Here is a 23,947-nt window from a genome sequence, read left to right as displayed (position 1 = left end):
TACACACATATATGTACATATACACTTACACATACACATATACATACACACAAACACATACAATATACTCTATCTACTAATATAAGCTAACATAAAAAATTCCTTTATTTGTTTTTTAAAACCAATATTATTTTGAGTTTTAACAATATGACCGGGAAGAGAGTTCCATTCAACCATAGCTCTATACAACACTGTACGTTGTTTTGAGTTTGTTCTGGATTTTGGAATAATATATTTACCAATGACGGCATGCCTCGTGGGATAGGTATGTACATTAGAACTCAGAGTAAGTTGCCTATACAGACAGTCAGGAGTCTTCCATACATTAATTTTATTTATAAAGCCAAGAAGTGATGCTTTTAACCTCCCATCAACCGTTAACCAGAAGAGTTTGCCGTGCATTTTGTTAACATTAGCCCTTATTGTACAACAAAGGGCTAAACGAGCAGCTCTATTCTGAACCCTCTGTAGTTTCCCTAAATTCTTCTTTGTAGTTCCTGACCAAACCACAGAGCAATAATCTAAGTGTGATAACACTAGGGTCTGCAAAACATGTTTAGTTAAATATGGATTTAAAAACGAATAACACCTTTTAACTACAGATATATTTCTCCCCATCTTTTTCACCACTTCTTCTATATGTCTTGACCACGACAAAGTACAGTCTAAGGTTACCCCAAGAAGCTTTACTTCATGTACCTGCTCAACAGCAACATTATTTAGTGCTAAATCCAACATGGGCCTTGTTTTTAATGAACATTTAGTTCCAAATAAAATACTTTTAGTCTTAGCTAAATTTAAAACAAGTTTATTATCAGTAACCCAATTAAATACCATTTGCAACTCTAAAGCTGGTGCAGGCATATAAAGCGTTACATCATCTGCATACATAGACACAGAAGCTCTTTTACAGACCAGTGGGAGATCATTCGTAAAGATAGAAAAAAGCAATGGTCCTAATGAAGACCCTTGTGGAATCCCACATGCTACAGACCTCACCTCAGAGAAGCTTCCATTGAAATACACCTTCTTGTTCTATCTGTCAAGTAGCTCTCTACCCATTCTAATGCAGATGGTGTAAAACCATAACATTTGAGTTTCCCTAATAACAAACTATGGTCGATTATGTCAAAAGCAGCACTAAAATCTAATAATACTGCTCCGACAATATTTTGGTAATCAATATAATGATCATCTGTCATTTTTGCAAGAGCTGTACAAGTTGAATGTCCTTCTCTTTAAGCATGCTGGTATTTGCTTAACAATTCATTCATAGTGAAATAACCTTGTATCTGGTTAAATACAATTTTTTCTAAAAGTTTACTTATAACAGGTAACAAACTAATTGGTCGACTATTAGAGCCAGAAAAAACAGCACGAGCATTTTTCGCTAAGGGGATTACCTTTGCTTCTTTCCACACTTGTGGGCACACTTTCCTCTCAAGACTCAAATTAAAAATATAATGTATGGGAGTGGCAATATGGTCTGCTACCATCCTCAATAGCTTTCCATCCAGGTTGTCCGTACCGGGTGGCTTGTCATTATTAATAGACAATAATAGTTGTTTTACTTCTTCTCTTGTCACTTCTCGAAATTTAAATGAACAATTCTTATCATTCATTATTTCTTCTGATATACATAAATAAGTTGACTAACAGTATGATGTTGGCATTTTCTGCCTTAATTTACAAACTTTATCAATGAAGTAATCATTAAAATAATTTGCAATGTCTACAGGTTTAGTTATAAACGATCCTTCCACTTCAATCTATGAGGGGATCAAATTACTCTTCCTACCCATGATATTATTTAAGGTGCTCCAGAGCTTTTTCCCATCATATTTTATACAATTAATCCTGGATTCATAGTACAGTTTCTTCTTCTTTCTATTCAGGTTGGTAACATAATTCCTCAATTTACAATATATTTGCCAATCATATAATAATCCAGACTTCTTTGCCACTTCTCTTGCATTTTCTCTTTGACCCATGTATCCTTTTAATTCCTCATCAACCCAAGGAGCCCCAGTAGCTCTAACAGTCAGCCTCCTAACAGGTGCATGCTTATCCATAACTGGGGCCAACAATTTCATGAATACATTAAGTGCAGTATCTGGGTCTTTCTGTTGAATGACATCAGACCAACAGATATTTCCAACATCTTCCACATATGAATCACAGTCAAAACCCTTGTACATTCTTTTATATACAATTTTCGGCCCCGCTTTTGGAACTTTAGTTTTCCTGGATAAGCCCACCAAATTATGATCACTAAAGCCGATCGAAATTGAAACGGCTTTAGAACAGAGATCAGCTACATTAGTATAAATATGATCTATACATGTGGATGATATAAGTCCTGTCTTATTAACAAATTCTCTGGTTGGCTGATTAACAACCTGAACCAGATTACAGGCCCCAGTTATAGTAAGAATTTTCTTTTTCAGCGAACATTTTGATGCAAGAAAATCAATGTTAAGGTCTCCCAGGACGTAAATTTCCCTATTTTCATCACATGCTCGCTCAAACATTTCTCCCAAATCGTCAAGATACTGATTGCCAGACCCTGGTGGCCTATAACAGCATCCCATCAACATAGGCTTTAAATGGGGTAGGTGAACTTGTAACCATAACATTTCGACATCACATGACATTAGATCTTCTCTGATTCTAACTGGAATGTGGCTCTGAATGTACATGGCAACTCCTCCCCCATAAACATCCCTATCCCTTCTATAAATACTATATTCCTGTATTTCTACTGCAGCATCATCAAATTTATTGTCTAAATGAGTTTCAGAAATAGCTAAAATATTAATATTATGAGATGTTAACATGTTACTTATGTCTAGAATTTTATTTCTTAAACAACAAATATTTATATGAGCTATTTTTAGGCCTTTCTTGGGAAATGACATTAATAGTGTCTAAAGATTAACACACGTTCAATACAAATGTATGTAGTCCTATAGTCCATGTGAGTACTCACTCAAACCCACATTCTTAGCTGATCTTTCCATTTGGACCTGTCATCCTCTGGGAGGGAGAATGAACAACAAGTCTGTCATAGCGAATGTAGGCAATGTTTCCCTTTGCTCGTTCAGCCTTCATGACCGGAACTAATTCCCTTCGCTTTAACCTTACGGCTTCAGAATAGTCGTCATTAAAGTAAATGTTCGTACCTCTCAGTTTGTTTACCTTGGTCATCACAGCTGCCTTGTCTTTCCATCTTAAAAACGTGACAATTATCGATCTGTGTCGGTTTCCTGCTGTTGTAGGATCACCCATACGACAGGCCCGTTCCACTTCGATCCGTTCTTCATTCATTTCTAACTTTTCGGTATTTATGCGCCGGACTTTGTTCTCGGTTTCTTCCTCACTCTCGCGTTGCGATTCAGGAATTCCGTCAATAATAATGTTGTTCCTTTTTGACCTCGCCTCAAGATTGTCGATTTTCCCATCCAGTAATGGCGTCAATTCGCACACTTTGTTTATATCCCCACGTGCTTCTCGGCACATTTTAACAATCTCCTCGGTGTTCTTCTCTTGATTATCCACCTGCGCTTGTGTGTAATCCAAACTCCGTTTGTATTCCGTGACGTCTTTTACAAGATCATCAACTCGCTTGTTTGTTGTTTCCATAAAGAGTTGTAAAAACGTTTTAAAGTTGTTTTCCTGAAGATCCATCATGTCCTTAAAAAAGATTTTCTGTGTTTCAAACTTTTCTCTTAGAACATTCACAGTAACATACTCCTCCTCAACAGCAGACTCTTTCTGAGACTTCTTAGGTGCCATGTCAGGCTTGCTTGATGACTGCTCTCATGAGCTATGAGCTAGTGGCATGTGGGGAGACTAAACCACTTTTGACCTGTTTAACAGTTGAACAGATACTAAAAAAATGACAAAACATAAAGCATTGGCAGCAGGGACATAAATGGCATACATCCATGTCAAACTATTAAAGCAAAAAAATGTCCCTGCATTCCAAATGGGATAAATCTGACTATGAAGTTTAATTCGGTGTGATGTCCCATTTGTGAACAAATCAATCTTTTGAACATTTTTTTTATGTGTGTGTGTGTGTGTGTGTGTGTGTGTGTGTGTGTGTGTGTGTGTGTGTGTGTGTGAACTAGTTAAAACAGCTCACCAAATCAGACTGAAACTATCTGAAGCAGTTCACAACTGGAGCAGAACTGATCTATATGTTAGAAATACTGGCATATACAGTATGAATTCATTTTGGAATTTGGTGGGGAAATAATGGCAGATAACAGACACTGATCAAAATTATTGCTACGGACAATTTAGTAGTCTGTGGATAACAGTATAGGGACATGACATAGCATAGCATATTCTACACCCTTGAAAATCACTACAAGCGATGTCAGAAAACTAAACTAAACATTTACCATCCTTAAATATGAAGAGTTAATTTAAGTTTCACAAAAAGCTTTGGAACGTAATTATATTATGAGTCAGACACTGAAGCTAGTTGCTGTTTTTCTCACTCTTCTGAGGAAGATGTCATTCACTTGTTTTGTCAATGTACCAACACAGAGACATTCTAGGAAAATTTTGTAGTTGCTGGACATTGACAGGTAAATGTCCCTAATAGTCCCTACTATATTCTACACCTTTTTTATTATGTAAAAATTACATCATTGCATGATTATGTACACTAGCTAGTGAAATGAACCAGTTCGTTGAAATGAATTGTCCAAAGAACCAATTTGTGGAAATGAATCTATTTTTCCTGTTGCTCAAGGCTATGGATTACAGGCAGTAATATTGTACATAATGGTCAGTTTCTTGTACTGACCGATCATTTCGTTGCATAACTCCTCAATATATCATAAGGAGCCATGGGTATTAATTTAGTTAATTTATTAATTTTTCTTTAAAGATGGGCAGCCAATGACTTGCATTGTATGAATCACCAAGAACACAGTTTCACCTAAAAAAAAAATGTCTTTACTTTTCGACTTGGTGCACTTTGAAGTCCTGATTGAAGTTGATTTTTAGGGAGGAATCTGCAGAACAACATGGTAAAAGTGTTAAACAAAGCTGACAATAAAAGCTTTGTAGCTGAAACCAAAATAAAAGAACATATTTATTGAAATATATTTATCAAAATAAAGAACATATTTATTAAACAGACACACAAGCACAAGGGATGTATTTCTGTTTTGATTTTCCTGACTGTATGCAGATGAAGGTTGGCATAGCAGGTACTTAGCAGCACATTTCAGTGCCAAAACAGTGGTACTGTTTGTTTTGGAAACGGCCAAAATTAAATATCTCCCACCATGGACCTTTTTTTATTATGATTAGTATTATTTATAATCAGTGACACAAAGGAATTTTGGCACTGACAAAGGCACACTTGCATCGCAAAGGTACAAAAGTTTACATTGTAAAACCAGAATAAAAAATACAAAAATCAATAGCATTCGCATTTATATAGCTTGTACATAAAAAATAAAATAAAATAGACTGGAACTAAATAACATGGAGGCAATTGGGAGGAACACAGGTGAACAGAATGATGAATTAAGAGGACAGGGACAATCCTGATATATTGATGATCAGGACTGATGAGAATCAATAATAATCTCAGTTAGGTCATATGTAAGAATATAACATGAAATAACTTTATATAGAACTAGATACTATTATTTTTTTTAACTGAACATTAGTAATATTGATGTTAATAGAAAAGAAAAGAAAAGAAAAGAAAAGAAAGGAAAGGAAAAGAAAAGAAAAGAAAAGAAAAGAAAAGAAAAGAAAAGAAAAGAAAAGAAAAGGAATGAGGCTTGAAATGAGGATGAATAAATGATGACAATGATTTTCATTTTTTGGGTTGAACTGTCTCTTTAAGATGAGCCAGTTAAGATGAGTACTTCATATGCGGGTCATTCCTGTTTAATCCAGGGTTAGCGGTTGTATAAATATGAGGGGGTGAGTGTGGGAGCCTGTGTAGTGGGTGTGCCGGTGGCTTCAGTCTAAGGAAAGGTTGAGCCCTGCAGTCTGGACGTAATCATTGTGGATCAGGACAGGGTCACTGGCACACAGTGGAGAGCAGGGCAAGTGCCCAGTACTTCCGTCGGACAGAGGGTTTAGGCCAGCCAGAGGAATGCAATTTTTTTTTATTCTCTCTTTTTCTCTCTGTCTCTCTCTGCTCTTTGATTGCAACCCTTCAACCCAAGCAGCAGCTCTTTATTTAGTACATATTTACAGTGGCTCAATCCGCTGAGATCCGCACTGGTATTCTGACCGTAACAAAAACAATGAAGGACTCTGCCAAAGTGAGACATTTTTGCCGAGGCTTTGTACACTGAGATAGTAATTTGTTAAGCAAACCACTGTGAAAGTTCACCTGGAAAAAATGATATATATATATGTGTGTGTGTGTGTGTGTGTGTCTGCCTGCCTCCCTTTCCCAGGCTTTAAATGAGCTGGTTTCAAAATGAGCATTTATGTGAAAATCCTACCAAACTGCACTCAAAAACAGTGAAATACTGTTGTTGGTTTTATTAAATCTCATTTCCTTGAAATGACTTAAATGAACATCCAGAGAAATCTAATTGTCCTTGCTCTTTTGAGATAAGAGTTCATTGTACTGTGAAAACAACTCCTTCCCAGTCCAAAAAGACCTTCCTTTGGAAGTAAAAAAAAAAAAAAACTTCTGATCGCAAAACATTAACATTTGACCATACTTACAGACCAATGACACATATTCTGCCAGATTTTTTTTATTTTTATTTTGTTGAATATTCAGTTTCACTCTGAAATACCTCATTTTTATGCAACAGCATTTCCTGAGGAATAATCTAGAGTGCTATAGATAATAATATCTGCTATAAGGCTCTTAAATTATTATAATGCACTTTTCCTTCGATATTTGAGCCTTAACATTAAGGTAGTTCAAACTGATTTTATTAAAAAGCCTTAAAATCTCATTCAAGTTTGGTCAAAATTAATTCACCCTCAGGCCATCCAAGATATAGATGCGTGTGTTTCTTCATCTGAACAGATTTGGAGAGATTTAGCATCACATCACCTGCTCACCAATGGATCCTCTGCAGTGAATGGGTGCCGCCAGAATGAGAGTCAAAACAGCTGATAAAAACATCACAGTAATACACAAGTATCAATTAACATCTTGTAAAGTGCAAAAACTGGGTGTCTGTAAGAAACAAATCCGTCATTAACACAAGTCCATAATTCATAATAACGTTTCCTGCAGTGAAAGATGCCATCGCCTGTTTTCAATGAAGAAAAAAGAAAAAAGATTTTATTGTTTTCAATGAAGAAAGCAGTATTGTACACAGAGGACTCTTTGCAGGTAAAAAAAAAGAAGGCGTACTGATAGATTTGTTTATTGCAAACATGCAGCTTTTCGCAGATGTTAACTGATGGACTGAATGCACATTGCAGATTATTGAGATGATCATTCTGATGGCACCCATTCACTGCAGAGCTACATTTATCCAAATATGTAAGGATGAAGAAACAAACTTATCTACAGCTTGAATTGCATGAGAGAGTTCATTTTCAGTACATTTTCATTAGTGAACTATTCCTTCAAAACGACATGAAGCGTTCTTGACATATTATTGACACATTGTGCGACCAATTTAACAAACAAGACTTAAAAGGTGAGAATATTAGTCTAGAAAAATTAAATGCCCCTTTGTTGTTTTAATGCATGCCAATTAAAATGCATTTTGCAGTAGTCTGGCACCCAATAATAGTTAAATTTTTATATGTATTTTCATGCGATTACCCCAATTAAACTCATAAAAACAAAAAAAACAAAACTTACAGCATCAGCATCAACAAAGGAAAATAGCTCACTCTATCTACTGCAACAGTCTTCCCTTTGTAGCAGTACTGGAGAACAGACAATCTGTATAATGTTGCTACTGCTGGACCGCATGAGTGCCAAGCGTTAGGATGTCTGCTTTTGAAAGGCCTGGGTCAGTGCCTAGCATTTGTACACTCTCTGCGTGAGACTGGCACAGTTGCTGTTTTTGGGAAGCTACTTTCAAATTGTAGTTTGCCAACTACTCATCGTTTCAAGTTGTTAGTCAAGCTACCCTTTTACAAAAAGAGGAACATTTATTTTCATTTATTTATTGCTCAGAAATATAACAAATCAGATTCATTTATTTCAGTTTTGATTGGTCATTTGTGCTGTTTTACTGTTAAATATTTTTTTTGATAGTGACTAATCTGTATAAATCGCTGTCTAATGCATTTGATTAGCATGAGAGTCAATAAGGATCTCACTTAGGTAATATTTGAGAATATAACATAATAATAACATATAATGCGAAAAAAGTGATAGCAAATGTGATGCACTTAAAAAAAGATGTTCCAGAGTTGTAAATAAAATGAGGATAATGAAAATATTCACATTAATAAAAAGTTTATTTTTCTTTTTCTTTTCTTTTTTTTGTTATTCAACACTGCACAGTTGGCCCAGTGAGTCAAACCCGGGTTCTTGGGCACTTTTGCTTTATTCCACGCTGCCAGCGATTGCAAATAGACCACCTAGATACAAGAAATGGCTCTTTCGCACGAGAGGGACGTAGCTGCAGATTTCACCCGTATTAATTTAATGGAGCCTCGTCCAGGTCAAAGGACAGCTGTCTTTGTGAATCTGGCTTCCAGTCTGCGAGAACACCCTGACTTCATGCGTTACCGGATGGGCAGTGAGAGTATGTACAAACACGCCCCTCCTTTGCGATACCCCTCTGGGGAAACCTTTCATCGTGTGATAGTATCACAAGCAAACATCTGACTGCAGAAATTGCTTTGACAATTAAATGGACATAAAAAATTGACCTTATTATTCTCTCGGTCTCACAGCGTGGGCCTGTTTAAAGAGAAATACAAATGGACCTGCGGTGCTTGAGGGGGTTTGCTAGAAACTACGACCTCATAAGTATTTAAATGGATGATGTCATGGCGAAGCTCTGAGAATAGCTGGGATCACATTAAAATTGCATTAAAGAACCCAGACGGTTTAGCTGTCTGTTGCCACATAGTCGAATATCTAATAACACTTACATAGACTTTGCCCATGAACACAGGCTTTCCATATGGATATTTTAGGGAACATATTTTTTTACTCTGATAAAACCAGCTTGATTGCATTACAGTGTTTAGATTATTTGCTTAACACTTAATATTAAGCTATAAGTTCATGTATTAGTTCATTTATTTATTTATTTTTTAACTTAAAACAAATAAATACTTATTAAATAATAAATCAAACAAATTAAATTATTAATTAAGTCCGTTGGCATCCATCTATCCATCTGCTATGAACATAAACCTTACTGTGTTACAATCAAAGGGGTCATACGTATGACATTGCTAAAAAGAATATTATTTTGTTTATTTGGTGTACTTTGATGTGTTTCGTGCGGTTTAAGGTTGAAAAAATATTAAGCTGTCTTTTTACGCATTTCGTTGCATATCGTGCAACATAAACATAAAACCAGGAATCCATTTGTGATCGGAGAAATGACAAATAACAAGCACTACTCTACACTGTTGAAAACTTGCGTTTGAATCGTCAGTGGCAATTTTTTTTTTAAATATGAAAACATGCTTACAGACTGTGAGTCAGAAGCAGTTGACTGTTCTTGCGAAGTTGGAATTGTCCCACTTTATATAAACAACCTTTGTGCACAGCCAACATTGTAGTCTTCTCTCCCAGGTTCAGGAAACATTCCTCCATAAAATGCGCTGTACACATCTATATATTTTGGTTTGACTGTTATGGAACAGTGTTGTAAATACAACTTAACTGATTTCTGATTTCTGATTTCTAGTTGTGTCCTCTTTTGGAAGGTCAAACAAAGTATTTTTGCTTTCACAATGAAACACACAGTGTTTCCACAACATGGAGGCATTGGCAACAGTACTACAGGGAGTATCAAAGTTATGTCTTCTTTCTTTGTGTGAACATTTGGCCCTATTATTCCACACATTGATGTAGACATGTGGGGGCGTGTTTAAACACGGCGTTTTAGGAGGGCGTGGATGAGTCTGAACTTTTATAAAGAATATCTCTTAGTGTTTGAGACTTTTTTTTCTTTTGTCACTTTAGGGATCGTATTTATGCACAAACAGCTTGTAACACTCCAAAGAGAAAGGAAAACTTGAAATTGCAATATATGACCCCTTTAAAACTGAAACAACTAAATTGATCCAGTAAAGATGTCCAATTGCCTCAATAAACTCTTAATTACTGCTTATTAATAGTTAATAAGGAATGAATGAGGGATTTGGTACCTACACTAAAGTTCTAGTGGAGACTGTTTGGAAAATCTTGAATTTGAAAAAAGTAAGGCAAAGTCATGGTCAGATGTTTAATTGCAATGGCACATCAATTCTGTTTTAATTTTTGAGCATTATTCAATTAGTCTAGAACAAACAGTGAGGTCAAATAAACAATCTGGATGCCTTTAAGGTCCCTACATTCATGCAATCCATATCTGTGAACTTCTAGTTTAATTAAGTGTATAGCAATTCTCTCATAGTGACCTTGATTGTGGTGTATAACTGTACACATCTACTGATATATATATATTAAATATGTTTTATTTAAATGTGACTTCTGATGACTGTTCAGAATCATTGAGACACCAAATGCAAATAAATAAATAAATCATTAAATAAAAATCAGAGAAACACGTTATTACATTACCACATCAACAGTGTTGTACTAATGTTTCATATTTGTTGAGCCTTGATGATAATTAAATTCAGCCAAAGGCTTCACTTTACTTTCATCAAACCACATCTGGATTTCTTCTAAAAGTAAATTTGCCATTAAAAAGGTCTATATCAGACAAATTATTAACATCATTTACTGATAATTGAGACAATGATTGATTTTAGCTGAGCCCCAATTGACCTAAATTATTTATTAAAATCCCTAATTTTGAGTAATTTGATCAATTTCTAAACAAAAAGTAAATAAATAAATAAATAAATATAGTTAACAAAATAAATATTTAAATAAATTAGCCCTTAAATCAACTTTGAAAACAAGTAATATATTTACTTAAAGGGTTAGTTCACCCCAAAATTCTGTCATTAATTACCCTCATGTTGTTCCAAACTCGAAAGACCTTCGTTCATCTTCAGAACACAAATCAAGATATTTTTTGATGAAATTGGAGAGCTCTCTAATCCTCCCATAGACAGCAACGCAACTGTAATGTTCCCAGGTCCCAGAAACGTAGTAAGGAAATCAGTTTAAAGTCCATATGTCATCAGTGGCTTAACTTCAGTTTTGTGAAGCTACCAGAATGCTTTTTGTGTGCAAAAAAAAGACTTTCTTCAATAATTCTTCTACTCTGAGTTAAATTACATAGATTATGTTCATACTCACGCTTTCCCCCCCGAACATAAAGAATGCTGATTACGTCGAATACGTTCTTGGATACTCTCTGCCACTGATGTCACATGGAATTTTACCGATGTCCTTGCTATGTTTCTGGACCTGGGAACATTACAGTTCCATTGCTGTCTATGGAAGGGTCAGAGAGCTCTCCGATTTCATCAAAAATATCTAAACTGTGTTCCGAAGATAAACAAAGATCTTCCAGGTTTGGAACAACAAGATGAGTAATTAATGACAGAATTTTCATTTTGGGGTGAACTATCCCTTTAAATTACCATTAACGAAACAATTAAATTAGCTTGTTAAATTGCCAAATAATATATATATATTTTTTGGCTACTTTTTTATTTACTGTAATGTCTTTTTGCCTGAAGTAATGAGACTGTACTACTATTTAAATAACAATAACCATAAAAGGTTCTGGCAATTCAATTCCTAACCAGTTTTCGGAGATTTAAAAATGTGTATGAGTTGTACGTATGCTGCAAATAATATGCCAGCATATTATATTACATTACATTACATTATATAATTAATGTATGTGTGTAATAACATACATTCCAGAGTCTATCTGAACATTTTAAAAAAATGTAAATGTTACAAATTTTAATTAAATCATGTTTTTCATAATATCAATTTATTTTGAAATGTATTATTTTTTTTATGAGGCATACTATATTATAGTATATTCTTATATCTAATTGACGTTACAGTGTAATAGACAAGGCAATCTAATGTAAATTTCACTCTTCTCAATGTCAGTTTTTCTTATTTAGTCACACACTGCAAGTCTGACATGAAACAATCGTAAAAAGGCACTATCCCTGTTCCATGTTGCTATCCTTTACTAACTGGATTTGCAATGCAGCTGCGATTGAAAGTGTATCCTCACGAGTCAAGAGGAAGATAATATAATCCCCCCACTTTGTTTCTGGGGCTCGGGTTCATGGGAAGAGGGCAGTGCCAGAGTGGAACTGGCCCGGAGACAAGACTCCCCTCCGCTTGCCTGCTTTATTCCTCTAACTTCACATAGCACACCTGAATACACAGATTTATACTTGAATGCTCATGCTGAATCTGGAATATTCCACTCAATGCATACTGACATCATTACAGCTGTTCTGCATTTTGAAAGAGGTGAACAGGTCTTCAAACACTCCGAGGACTCTGATCTCTACTTGATCTGTTCGTTTCTCTGTATGCTGAGTTCATTTTCTCTCTCTGGCTTTTTGGCTCTGTTCCAAAAAGTGAGCTGCCTTGCTGTCTACTGCCTACATAAGTAGCAGCGTAACTGAAATGGAACCCCATAAGTAACTGTTTTGGAATGCTTTGCATATGTAGCAACTCATTCAAGCAGCGCTACTCACGCGATGTGCACGGGACTTGATTTCAATAGAGTCTGATCCTTAAAGTCCCTTCAAAAAACATGAAACTGGACCTTTTGTGGCTTTTAATCCATGCATGTTAATCAGTAATATGCTAGTGTACTCCTGAATGCAGAAATCTTTTAGCAAATATATGCATTTAAAGATTTGACTTTCTCTGTACATCCTTAGATACATCCTAGAGGAATAATGCAGTATCAAATCATGGTTCATAATTATGATGTACCTACAGCCTTTTGGCAGCAGTCTGGGCTCATTTAAAGTGTTTGATCTGTAGAGCTGTTATTAGTATTGAGGTAGCAGGGCCTCCATGTTGGACAGTTTACACATCATTGCACTTTGGAATTTATGGTTCTGAAAATAACTGTTCTACCGAGCAATCATACTGTTCCCATGTCAATTATTAACCATGAAGATCCATACTTAATGGCATATATATTAAATCTGTGAAATCTGCAAAAATAGTTATAGGCCAAGTAAAAGACAAAGAACAAACAGACTGCCCAATGTTCTGAAGGTACAAGACTGGCATCATTCGAATACATTGGCTCTGTTACAAAACCCAGAGAGCAGCATTGCTGTCTACTGCCAAGACACCCATTACACAGAAAGAAAATCTATGCAACGCTTTACAGTAAACACAAAATATGACTCACAATTGATTTCAATAGAATTTGGTCCAAGCAAGTTACTCAGATCTTGTGTAACACTCAAAGATGTATATAAAATAATAATAATAATAATAAGTTACAGAGCACAAACAATTTATCTATACATTTGATTTTGAATAAAAGCATATGTATTACTTGTTTTGGTTTGTGAAAATATGATTATAGGAATGTCTCTTCCATAAAGGATATGTCCATCTCATTCACATGCATATTCAGTATAGTTATTAATTTATTATAATATTACAATTCTAATTTATAACAATAATAATGCATTAATGTAACACAATGTAACAAAATTTAATTAAAAAAATGTCTATTGTTCTTTGATAATTCTCTGGTGCTAATTATTATTGTAGTATTTATTTTCATGCATCAATATTTTGTAAATATTTAGGTCAGGTAAATTTTATAACTGTTTTATAACTGCTAACCCTGATAGAACTTACAGAACATACAGAACTACCAAAATTTGCTATAAGTGTGATTGCATCATATTATAATTGCTGTGAATACTGTTAATCATCTGTTTGACTACGTCTTTAATTGATTTTTTTTTATTGTTTTTCCATATGCACAAAAACTGACAGTCACCACTGATAAGCTAATACTAAATATTGTAGAAACGTAATTTTCTGTAACGTTGCTTTGCAGTGATTTGTGTCGTAAAAAGCACTATACAAATAAACTTGAATTGAATTCATATGAATTAAATTGTTGTTTTTAGCTCAGTATTATGCATGTACCATGCAATTTTTTTACATGATTAATAACAGTTTAGCTTGTAGCAGTATGCTATCAGCAGCTTAGCTTGCACAGTATGTTATCAACATTTTTTTTCTTACTTTTAAATTACTTTTCTATGGGTTGTAGACTTTCAAATAATTCAATTATTAGCAGTTAATTATTAACAATCTATTGATTGTCCCTAAATTTTTTTTTTTGGTTCATCTAATGCCTTCTGAGATTTAAAGTTCATATTTCGATAATTTATAAAACACATTGACATGTTCTCTGATGTTGGTTATTTAGTATAAATAAATGCATAGATAAATACATTATCTAAGTTATCTTGATTACATTACATTACTGAAAGAACATGTAATTTTTAATCAGTATGTGTAGTATACTAATTTGTAATCATATCTGAAAGTATACTGGCAAAATAGCAAAATTTGGGATTATTGGTCAACCAACAAATATTTACTGGCCTACAGAAATATTGATATCTATAGAGCAGAAAATATAGTTGCTAAATACTTAATACTTAAATCCACTTAAAAGAAAAAAAAAGTGACGTGACATACGGCCAAGTATGGTGACCCATACTCGGAATTCGTGCTCTGCTTTTAACCCATCCAAAGTGCACACACACACACACACACACACACACACACACTGTGAACACACACCCGGAGCAGTGGGCGGCCATTTATGCTGTGGCGCCCGGGGAGCAGTTGGGGGTTCAGTGCCTTGCTCAAGGGCACCTCAGTCGTGGTATTGAATGCGGAGAGAGCACTGTACATGCACTCCCCCCACCTACAATTCTTGCCGGCCCGAGACTCGAACTCACAACCCTTGGATTGCGAGTCCAACTCTCTAACCATTAGGCAAACGACTTCCCTCGGATAGGGGACATATCAAATGTTAAACTGATAAGAACAGATACTACACTTGATCTTAGCCAAAAGCCCGAGAAGCGAAAAAGAAAGATACATTGCAAGGCCATTCCTTGATTCTTTTATTCTGCTTTGATTGCTTCTGTCAATTTTAAAATCTCATTCTAAACTAAATATCTGCCGTGGTTATGGATCTATCAGTACTCCATATAACAACTATAAATAATGTTTAGCATCTACCATGCAAAATATATTCAAATGCCCAGAGAATTTACAGAACACTCTGAATCATCCGTGGCATAGAGATTTTGATTTTTAGCTGCTAAAAGACTTGAGTAACACAGAGCATAAATCAGTATGAGACAGGAATCTCACTGCTATATTACACAGGTGTTATGTTTTTCCATAAGTGAGCACAATGTCCCCAGTGAAATAATGCAACTGAACAACGCTATGAAACTTAAGATGCCTTTGCTTACCGGTCGCTGTGGTAACAGAGGAAGCAGTCTATCAAACAGCCGATTCGTTTGGCAAATGTGACTTCCCCCAGGAATACTGTATGCAATTTACATAGATGATTGGCACTCTTATCAGAGTAACTGTGTTAACCTGGAATTGAAAAATAAAGCCCTTTACTTCATGTTTTTACATCTGATGCTTACGTCATAATGTAAATTCGACCACACCACAATTTTAAATCACTTAAAGGTCAAATCTGTCACTTCTGCAAAACTAGAAGAACCAAACAAATACTCCAACCCATCAAAATTGCCATGTAAAGCAAACAATATGATTAAGCAGTTATGGAATCTCCAGTGTCAGCCACAAATCATTTAATCGGCTTCTGCCAAACATCATTCTTTAAGCATGTAGAACTTCTGGTCCCTCAAGCTGGTTGGCAATGAACCATATATTCAGAGTCAGTATAATGCCTCCAACAATAATGTTGTAGCCTCTCAATTGTCACATTCTGTTTTAGAAGTGCTCAGTTATTGAGTTTATACTATACTAGTATACTACTATTCATGTACAAGTAAATATTAAATAAAAATACAAGCTGCTTTCTGTCAATTATTTTATAAAACATTATTTTCCATATAATGTACATTATTGTTTCCCCTCTATAACCTGGTTTTTCTGAAACGGAACGATATTTACAAAGCTCATCATTCTGAAAAAGCAAGGTGTGCTCTGATTGGCCAGCTATCCAGTGTGTTGTGATTGACCAAATGCCTCAAGCGTGTGACAGACATTTTACGCCCCTTAACAAACTGTCATGCCGTCTACCAGAAGGACAAGTCTCAGTCCAGCTGCTCTGCTTGTGCACATCCCATCATCGGTTGTTATTAGCAGTTCAGTCAATGTACTGTCAGGAGTAACTGAATAACTCGAGATATTGGTTTATTTTGCATCAGAGGAAGTGTAAGGCATGTTTAGAAACCGAATAACTTAAAGGGTTAGTTCACCCAGATAGCAAAATTATGTAATTAATAACTTACCCTCATGTTGTTTCAAACCAGTAAGACCTCCGTTTATCTATGGAACACAGTTTAAGATATTTTAGATTTAGTCCGAGAGCTCTCAGTCCCTCCATTGAAGCTGTGTGTACGGTATACTGTCCATGTCCAGAAAGGTAAGAAAAACATTATCAAAGTAGTCCATGTGACATCAGATGGTCAGTTAGAATTTTTTGAAGCATCGAAAATACATTTTGGTCCAAAAATAGCAAAAACGATGACTTTATTCAGCTTTGTCTTCTCTTCCGTGTCTGTTGTGTGAGAGAACTGAAGATGAACACCGAGCCGAGCCAGATAAGAAGAATCGAGGAGCTGATGATACTGCGCATGTGTGATTCAGCGTGAAGCAGACCGACACACAGGGCGTCTGAACTGATTCTTTTGGTGATTGATTCTGAACTGATTCTGTGCTAGTGTTATGAGCGCGGGTAAACCGAAGGCTTGAATCAAGGGCAATCATCGCACATGACGCCATTACGTCGAGCGCAAAAGAACCGGTGAACCGTTTTCTTCAACCGATTTATTGAATCGAACTGTCTGAAAGAACTACTGGTGGTCCGAAAACCGATGCAACCGGTTCTTGACTCGTGAACGAGTCAGTCTATTGTTCGTTATCTGGCTCGGCTCGGTGTTCATCTTCAGTTCTCTCTTAACATCAGTTCAGTCAGTGTACTGTTTGAGTGCATGCATTACTCCGGGATATTGGTTTGTTTGAACTCAGAGGGAGTGTCAGCCACATTAAAAAAGTTAACAGCTTAAGTCATTTGTGGATTAATGCGTATTAGAGATGCGAACCGTTTAAAACGATTCAGTTCGATTTGGTGAACTGAATGATTCGTTCGCGAACCGGATATCCAGCTGCTTTGTTTTGAACTCTCTCACACAACAGACACGGAAGAGAAGACAATGCTGAATAAAGTCGTCGTTTTTACTATTTTTGGACCAAAATGTATTTTCGATGCTTCAGAAAATTCTAACTGACCCTCTGATGTCACATGGACTACTTTGATGATGTTTTCTTACCTTTCTGGACATGGACAGTATACCGTACACACAGCTTCAATAAAGGGACTGAGAGCTCTTGGACTAAATCTAAAATATCTTAAACTGTGTTCCAAAGATAAACGGAGGTCTTACGGATTATGAACAACATGAGGGTAAATTATTAATTACATAATTTTGCTATCTGGGTGAACTAACCCTATAAGTAATTTGTGGATTAGTCCATATTGTAGAAGCAAACTCTTTTTAATGATTCAGTTAGATTTAGTGAATTGGTTCGACCAGTTCACTAAGAAATATCTGGTTAAATAGAACCATTTGTTCGCGATCTAGACATCACAAGATGAGACGAAACCAACAAAACCCATTACAAACGAGGCATTTGTAGCATCCAGTGGGGACATAATTACTGATTATAATGACTTATACTGTCTTTTTACACGTTGCATTGCGTTGCGTATCGCGCTGTGTAATCATAAAACTATGTCTGCATTTATGACCAGAGAAACGACACACAGCAAGCCTACTATACACCGGTCAAAACTCAGGTTTAAATCCTCAGTGGAAAATTATTTAAACATAAAAAATGTAACGTTACTTATAAGCTGTTAGTCAGAAGCGCCAGACTGTCCTTGCAAAGTTAGAACTGCCTCACTTTATAGAAACAGCCTTTGTGCCACAGACGCGTTGTAGGCTACAGGTTCAGGAAACAGTCCTCATCGACCATAAAATTCGCTGCACACATCTGAATATTTAGGTTTAACTGTTCTGGAACAGTGTTGTAAATACAACTTAACCACTGATTTCTATATGTGTCCTCTTTTGGAAAACCAAACAAAGTAGCTTCGCTTTCACAATGAAACACAGTGTCTCCTCCACCACATAGCACTGGTCAGCAACAGTGAGAATAAAAGGTATGCCTTCTTTTTTTGCATGAACATTTGGGCAGTGTTATGCAAATCTTCCCACATCGTGACGTAGACATGTGGGGGCGTGTTACAATGAGCCATTTTAGGAAGGAGTGGTTAACGCTTAACTTTTCTAAAGAATATTTCTAATATTTGAGACTTTAGTCTTTGCAACTTTACAGATCTTCTTTGTGCAATAAGAGCTTGTATCACTCCAAAGAGAAAGGAAAATTTGAGATTGCATCATATGACCCTTTTAATATAAGGAAGGAAGGAACTGTACTGGCCACTGAAAAATCACTGCCAATGTATTATTTGGCAGAATTGTACTGGTGTTTGATTAGTTAAGTTGTCCTATTGGAATCCTTTAGCAAACAGAGCCCATAGCATAATTTAATTAATCTGTGCTTTATCGCTGCATATGTTATTGAAGAGAAGCTGCTCTCTGTGGTGAGTCATAGTTTACAAAGTGGAATTATGGCTGCGTTCCAGTCCTTCTTGTGAAACTAGCGTACTGGGTTCTAGTGTGAGTGGTGAGCCCAGTGCCAGCTCTATTGTTCTGTAGAGAGGAAGGATGAGGGTAATGTTGTCCATAGCCCTGATTCCACACAAAAGAACTGGCTTCTTTCTCAGGCCCACAGACATGGGCTCCTGGTAGGATATCTTTCAGGGTGAAATGAAGGTGGCTTTGTTTTAGACATCTTGTGCCTTGTCTCTATATCTTAGGAAATGTAAAACATCACTGCAGTCTTTGGGCCAAGTGTGTCTATAGTAAGAGAGTAAACAGGTAAAAATGAAAACTTTGATCAGTCAGATGACATTCTGATCGAACAAGCCGAATTGGAAGCTGTTTCTAAGCACTGATATATATATATATATATATATATATATGAATGCATATGTACACCTGTGACCGCACATTCTGATAAGACAACATGTTATGTTGCGTAGCAACAATTATATAAATTATTTAGCAAAATTATTGTTTATTCGGAATAAAAGTATTAACAGAGGTTAATATTTAATAAACACTCTTGTCTATCATATTACTTGAAGACATGCCTGAAAAAAGTATATATATATATATATATATATATATATATATATATATATATCATAAAATCATAAAACAAAATAATGCTTCTTGTTTTCAGAACAAAAAGCTTGTTTTTATAATAAATCTAGCATTATTTATTCAAACACAGAATATGAAATAGACATTTAAGAAAAGTCCAAATATAGCAAATATACTGTAAGAATTGTGAGATATTAACTATATTATATTAAAAATTGCAAGGTATAAACTCTTCACACTCTTCACAACTTCTGTTTATATCTCACAATTCTGACTTTTTTCCTCAGAATTCGGAATTGAAATTTCAGAATTGTGAAAAAAAAAATTATAAATATATATATATATATATATATATATATATATATATATATATATATATATATATATATATATATATATATTAATCAGAATTGGGAATTTAAAAGTGTCAATAACCTTTTTGTTTTGTTTTGTTTTGTTTTGTTTTGTTTTGTTTTGTTTTGTTTTGTTTTTTTAAAGAAATGAAAAGAACTTTGCAGAGGTATAGGAAAAATAAAGCAAAACCAAACCTTATTTCTGATCATGTTTAAATATTTTGATTAGAAAATCAATCAAGATACTGATCAAGTAGTAGTTGTAGTATAAGAAAAGTGTGACCAGTATATAGCAAGAAAGCCTATTGTTTAAAAAAAAAAAGGTTGCTAGGTAACATCCACTCCAGACAAACTCACACACATTCAGTGTCATTGTGTCTATCAGAAAGACTGATGGCAGAGAGGGTGATGAAAGAAACAGCTATGGGCCAAGAGTCTCTGTGGAGATCAGCATATACAGTACTTTGACAGATGGTCTCCACTCTACCAGTCTGATATGTAAATATTTTTGGCCACAAAAAGGGCCAAATGATAGTCTATACCTGTGTTTGTGTCTACACCATCATGGTCCTATATATATATATATATATATATATATATATATATATATATATATATATATATATATATAGGTTTTATGTTAATTAAATTGCATATTCTTCAGAATTTCACTTTCCAGCAAAAAATACTGGTATATGCACGGCCACTGTGATTAATCATAACTGAAGTTACCACTCATCAGAGTTGTGATAGTGATAGATGGGTCTATAGCCCTTTGTGAGATGAGGTATCGTTCTGTGATCGCTTCACTGATGAGGAACTACGTTCACTTACACCAGGAGTTTTCCACCTGAGACTCAGTATAAACACACTAGTGGGAGTCTGGAAAGGTGATTGTCACTGCAGTTAATAATAACTGCTCAGTGAAGAGAAGCGATCTTCACTGCACATACCTCATAAAGGAAAGAGAGAAGGTGAAAGGTAGGATTATAGCTGAAAATGATGACTGGATCAAGCCATATCCCTGTCTTTGTACCTCATTATCTTGGAAATAAGTGCTGAATCCAGTCAGAGACTAAATAAACATGAAGAAAATTATTAGGAGAAAGTGTCAGATTCAATATGGCAGCTGTAAGAATAGAAGAGCTAGAGAACATATACTACAGTATTTTGAAAAAAGTCTCTTATGCTTGCAGAGGCTGCATTTATTTGATTAAAAATAAAGTAAAATCAGTAATATTGTGAAATGTTATTAGACTTTAAAATGACTGCTTTCTATTTGAATATATTTAAGAATGTAATGCATTCCTGTGATCGTAAAGCTGAATTTTCAGGATCCATTATATCAGCCTTCATTGCCACACAATCCTTTTAAAACATTCTCATTGTGCTGGTGCTTTGGTGCTCAATAAACATTTCTTATTATTTTATTAAATAAAATTATCTCTTGTGTAAAAATTTGGGGTATGTAAGATTGAAACTTTCTATGCATAAAATAATCCTGAAAAAACAACAAATAATAATCTATCACAGTTTCCACAAAAACAAACAACAAACATGTTTTTTAGCAACAAATTCCGAACTTTGGGTGTTTGGTGCCAAAGAGTCAACCAAAACAACAACAAAAAAGGAGAAATATTGTCTGGGTCTTTCAACAAGAGGAATATTAGCTGCACTGGTTCAGAAATGTATACTTTTATTTGTGTAAATTTGCTAATAGAAATAGATGAGAGGAGGTGATCATCAGAGTGGCATTAGATGTTATGAAGTGTATGTGCCTCCAGCGTTAAGGCCTGCGTGTTCCTGCATTGTCGCCATGTTTAAGACCAACTTGACTACTGCTTAGCAACAACGTTTTAAAAACAGACAAACTAAATGGAAATGATCCCAAAACCTGTTATCAAGCACCAGCTTTCACACACTTAAAGCCCATTCTGCTTTGCCCCATCACTCGCCATGTCCTCCTGAGTGCTGAGAGCTTTCAGTCTCAGCTTTCCAAAACGTCTTGTACACAGACAGACAGACAGACAGGACTCAGACCAGCCAATCAGCACAACAGCAAGACATGAGGGTCCGACAGACTAAGTGTACTTGAACCTCAGGGGGTAATTAAGAAGATCAGTGGGAAAGATTTCAAATTTGATTGGTTAATGCTATTAAAAAATAAATGCTTAAAAAATGTGTGTTATTAACTTGTTTAAATAATTATAGCAATGACAGGCTAACGCTAAATGGCAGCTAATATACTGTGACATTTCCACATGTCGTGATGTTGAAAAAGTGGTACAAATAACATTGGGAAGCAAAGGGAAAATGTAGTCACTGAGATTTACTGGAATTGTCTTCCTGCCCTACAACTAAATGGCATTAGGAAGGATTTGAGAAAGCAAATGAGTCAGTTTTGGTATGCAGGACCTTTTAAAACTCTGTTTTAAATAAATACATAAAACATAAAAGACTTTTTTCGAAAAACGCTCTGGCCAATCTCAGGCACTTACATTTAATTCTAATGTATTTACATGATGGCAAGACAAAATTAACAGAATGGAAAATGTTAGTCATTGCCCAGTGAGTGATTGACATAGCTTACATCAGGATACAAACTGAAGTTCATTTCACATCTATTTAAATGTTGATTTACGTAATGTTATCAATCAAGTTTGAATATTTTAAAGTCAAACAAACTAAGCAATACACTAAAACATCACAGAATTCATCAAATCTATTGCTAATACGAGCTGTTAGCATTCCCATTCAACCTCAGTTTCAGTTGTTCAGATAAGGCAAAGGTATTTTATTTGAAATGCGCAATCTTTGCGCATTTCATTTGTCATTTGTCTTTGCACAAATAAATGGATCTATAAATGTCATATCTCCTCCATTCTTGATCAGCGTTAATATGCTGATGATATCAAAATAACACAAAATTTTCCAAATTATTTATTTCGTTCTTCACAAAAAAAAGAAAAGAAAAAAAATGTCGTTTATTTCAATATGTTGTATACAAAAGAAGGTATTTCAGAATAACTGGGACATGTTTCCAGTCATCTCAATGGCGATACGTGTACCAGTTTATCTGAATATATTTTGTCAGAATTCATGACTAATTTTGAATAGTTGGCAATGCAGAAAAATGCTTTTTAGAACCAAAAGGTGTAGTTACAGCATCTTACAGCAGGGGCTAACAGGACCTAGCTAACCTTCAAAACTTTGGCCACTTTATTTGTCCTTATTGCTAGTCCGTGACTAGCAAGCAAAGTTTCTTAATATGGAATAGGAAAACTTGATGTGTCAGTGTGGGTGGTCATGCGTTCAACTTTTATCTGTCTGATGTTGCCAAAGCACAAAGGAAAATACTGTGAAATAAAAATACAATTATTTTTTACTTGGAAGACGTTTTGTGTTCTGAAAGTCATGACCCCATTACACGATGCAGACATACCGAGTGCAAACTGCTCCTCAAATAAATGTGTTAAAAGGTTAAAGAGGCTGTATTAAAGAAAAACTATTGGACGGACATGATTCTGTCCTCTGGGCCCTTACAATTGATGTGCAATAGCGTTGCATTGCACCCAGGGATGCGAAAATCTCTCCGCTGCCCCTTGTAAATGCCTGGGACAAGAGATGGGAAGTGAGAAGTGTCAGAATAGCCTCAGAGTGAAAGTGCAGGTCATTTTGCAAACGGCGTAACACAAATCACAGCACTGCTGAGCAGAAGGGAAAGCACTTTTCTTCACCTCACCATCAGCCTCAGAATCCTGCTCTTTTCCAGATGGCCTAGCAGACAGCACGAAACCTGCTTCCGCCAGCACCTCCAGCTGTCTGCCTATGTTGTGGGGGGAACGGGAATCACGCAGTTGCTCATAGAAGACTAATCTGTAGCTTGACGGAAAACACTCTGTCAATTCCCCAGCAAACAACTTCATTGTATGATTATGAATGGAAGAGGGTCCATTGTCACTCTAGATTTCTCAATCATCAGGGTGTTGATGTGG

At 35.5% G+C, this 23,947-nt stretch overlaps 1 long non-coding RNA gene and 1 pseudogene across 1 annotated transcript in view; both read right to left on the bottom strand.

Annotated features, from left to right (window-relative positions):
• Positions 1 to 23,947, bottom strand: part of LOC132094797 (uncharacterized) — a 75,779-nt gene that overhangs the window by 5,567 nt on the left and 46,265 nt on the right. Inside the window, exon 2 of the long non-coding RNA XR_009422401.1 lies at positions 15,577 to 15,706. This is a non-coding gene — a long non-coding RNA (uncharacterized LOC132094797). The remainder of the gene's footprint in view (positions 1 to 15,576; positions 15,707 to 23,947) is intronic.
• On the bottom strand, positions 15,057 to 15,182 carry LOC132095685 (U2 spliceosomal RNA; annotated as a pseudogene).

This window comes from Carassius carassius, chromosome 19, assembly GCF_963082965.1.
Source record: "Carassius carassius chromosome 19, fCarCar2.1, whole genome shotgun sequence".
In the NCBI taxonomy this organism is placed as follows: Eukaryota; Metazoa; Chordata; class Actinopteri; order Cypriniformes; family Cyprinidae; genus Carassius; species Carassius carassius.
The sequence above is the reverse complement of the archived record's forward strand: the minus strand, read 5'-3'. Positions and strand labels throughout refer to the sequence as shown.